Raw genomic sequence first — 3,643 nt, forward strand, 5'->3', positions numbered from 1 at the left:
TTAATGTTCTGATAGGCATAGCTAAAACGCAAGGAAGGTTTTTATAATTTAATCAACGATAACAATTTAGATGAATGATGATAACAATCAATTAGTAAACAATGCCAAATAAATAATAATTAACGTACAAAGTATCAAATCTAAATATCAAATCCAAAGTAAAACTATTTCTCCTTACAATGTAAAATGTAAAATAAATGCCAAAACTACTAATTCATAAAATAAACTTAATCTCAAAATCAAAATGTATAGTCTCAAAAATAAAAGATTCTCAAAAGTATTTTCCAAAGTTAAACTACATGTATGAGTCAGAGATAAATTTTGTCTCAACAATAAACCGTCAACTATTTCAGATATTGTTATTATTTGAATTACTGACACCTAGTTGGAGAGACCAACATACCATTGGCATTGCTTAGGAAAAAGTTTTGCAATATTTGTTTCAAAGATATATTATTCAATCATTTCAATCAAGTTGCTCATTGAATCATTGTAGTGATAATTGAGTAGTCAAAATGTGATAATTGACCCCCATCCCTATATGTCATAATTTGAAATTATCATAGTATTCAAACTTTTCATTTAGTTACAATGATTTAAAATTCTCTGTACTGAAAATACACGTTTGGAAAATATCTTACAAAGATATCAGGCTTATCATTGTGAAGGCCAGATGCGCATTTCGTCTACAAAAGACTTATCACAAAAGTTAAAAGGCAAAATAGTAACGAAGTTGAAGAGCATTAGTAGTTATTACAATAAAGTTAACGTTATCATGATATGTTGAACCTTCTACCACATAAAATTGACCTTTAGTCCCTAGAAGTCAGATTTTAGGAAAATCACATGATTTGAGACTAGTTTGTAAAAAACTACATTAGACTAAATCTGTTAGAGACTGAAGTTTCTGAAAACAAGATTATTTATTAGTTTAAAATGGCATTAAATAAGCTTTTGAGAGTATTCCAACAAGTTAGGAGGAAGAACGACTTGAATTGACCCTTCATATGTTGTACGGTCACTATCACGAATCGGTCGAGCAATGCCATGTGTTGATGTCTCAACTCATTAGCGACATATTGTTTTTGGTCTTAGATCTTTACACACCAGTATAGTCGTCTGGTATGTAATTTAACCGATTTGGGACCTATACCCGATTGTGACAATTTTGCTGAGCGTGTATTCGCATGGTGGATGATGCATGCATAACAGGAGACTCTTGTCCTTTCGATGCACACAGTCGCGCTATTTCGTAGTTCATAAGTTCATACGGTTCCCTCAGGTTTCTGTTTGTTACCTTTATTTTCGATTGATTCATAATCTATTACGAGATCTGAACATCGGTTAACCACTGTCGTTTTAATCTGATTTGGTCGTCCAAATGTTTAATTCAAGCCCATTGAAATTCGAATCTGGCGTAATATATTATAAGTCTGGTATCTTTGATTAGTGTTTTCTCATTGTGAAAGGCCGTCTGGTCATCTTTGTTTGCCGACATCCACGTACTTTGGTCAAAAATGGATATGCGTCTCATTGGCAATCATACCACATTTCAGAGTAACTTACGAGAAATTTTTATCATTACATTTTTGTGAATAGGACCCCAGATGCAGATTTCGTCAACAATTGTCTCTTTAGTCATGCCAAAATATTTAATATTCCGAAACCTAATAGAAAAGTTGAGGGGTTGTTTAAGCAAATACAAAAACTAAATATGCATATGTCCATCTGTGAATACTCAATTTGAAAATAAATTCTCGCACAATTCAGGTAAAATTAGAAGATAATTAAAACACGTCAGATGTCGTTAGTTGAATACAGGTAGGGACTGTTTATCCTATTGAGCACTGAAGTTTAGTCTTTGTATTGATTCGAAAAGGGGGGGGGGTGTTTTAGTCTTTATTTAGGTTTGCATGTTGTATATTTAAAATTTTTTGTTTCTATGCTGTTTTTTTCTTTTATTTTATGATATTGTGTATACTTTTTCATGAAAACTATGCTTTCGTTGAACAATGTATCCTGTATAGGTTACACTTCTGTAAACATAGACAATGTAAATTCCCATAGGAACTCCTTTTACGGCTAAAACTGTACCACATTTACTATGAAGTTTCGAAATATATCCTAGAATGGAAAGCTCATATGCACTACTATTCTTTTTCAAAGGTCAAAATATAGGGCTGTGCGGCATATTTTCAACATATTTATGCACCGAACTTCTAAGAGTTTAAACTTATAATTTAACTCTGTACTATACCTCCCTTCACTTTTGGTCTTCATTAGAATTCAATTTCGCCGCTATCCAAGTGTATTTATACTGGTAACATTCCCAAGTTATGTCTCTACGAGATTAAATACAAGGATCATATCAGGGAATTAGTAGGTAAAAGAAAATATCTATTAATATTATATTTCTCCCCTAAAGAGGCGTGGTTTGTGAAACAGCTTTATTTACAAAGTACCACCTATAAGGGTTAGAAACGTTACATTTAACGATGGTTTACAAATTTGGAAATGTCTCTTAAGGTAGTTCAGGGGTATACCACCATCTTGAATTGCACAGTACATAATAGGTCTAGTTCTTTGCCCGAATCTGCAAATTTGGAGACAGATTTGCAATTTATTGGTTACACTGTTTATTCATATAAAGAAAACTTAGTGATTCATTGCATTATCGAAAATGTTTTAACTAATACCAAATATTTGTGTTTTTAGAATCAATTTTTCAAATAAGCCATTTAAGGGGAGATAACTCTTTTAGTACAAAATTTATACTTTACATATAGGGAAATTTTCATTTTTTACTGGTAGCAAGAAAACAAGTTCGGTGACATCATTTTTTCTTTCTATTTTCTTAAAATATATTATAAAACCTATCTTCTCATATTTTATTTCAAATTCTGTCATATAGATTTCTATTAATGCACAAAAATGTGTTTTTTTTCATGAACAGCAAATTTTGGCAATTTTGAACGACTCGTACCTTGAAAAATAGTGCGGTGACCCATACTTTTTATTGTTGTTTTGAAAAAAGCATAGTAAAATCTTCATTTTGGCAAAGTATAAGAAAATTCTGTCATTTTTTTTCTATATCCCTGAACTACCTTAAGCTAAACAACAGATTATTTTAGCTATTGTATAATGCCTGTTTCGATCTCATTGATGGATTTACTTAATATCAAGAAAGTACGGTCAAACTATTTTACTCAAAGTTGACCTTTGATCAATTTGGTTTTTTGTTTAGGACCCTATTGGTCATATTATCTAACATTTCTACGCAATTATATACATACCTGAAATTCATAGGTTTTAATAGTTTTGAGTTTGTTGATGAAGGTAAGAAAAAAACGCTTCGAGCACACTAAATCTATGAAGTGTTAATTCGCCACTTTATCAGGAAGTGCTGAGTCTTTCAATCTTTGGTTTTCTTTAACAGTTGTTTATGATTTTGTGTTGTGTCAGGGTGTTGTTACTTTCATCAAATTTTGAATACATGTATTTTCTTATATTATTAGAGCACATACTTGATGGGCAGCTAGTGTTGTCTAATGTAATTATTTTAAAACTAGTATTATTTAAGTCATATAGAATATATATTACAATGCAATAATGGTTCTACACATTTATCGTATTTCACAGATAA

This window comes from Mytilus californianus, unplaced genomic scaffold (genome assembly GCF_021869535.1).
Source record: "Mytilus californianus isolate M0D057914Y unplaced genomic scaffold, xbMytCali1.0.p SCAF_7, whole genome shotgun sequence".
In the NCBI taxonomy this organism is placed as follows: domain Eukaryota; kingdom Metazoa; phylum Mollusca; class Bivalvia; order Mytilida; family Mytilidae; genus Mytilus; species Mytilus californianus.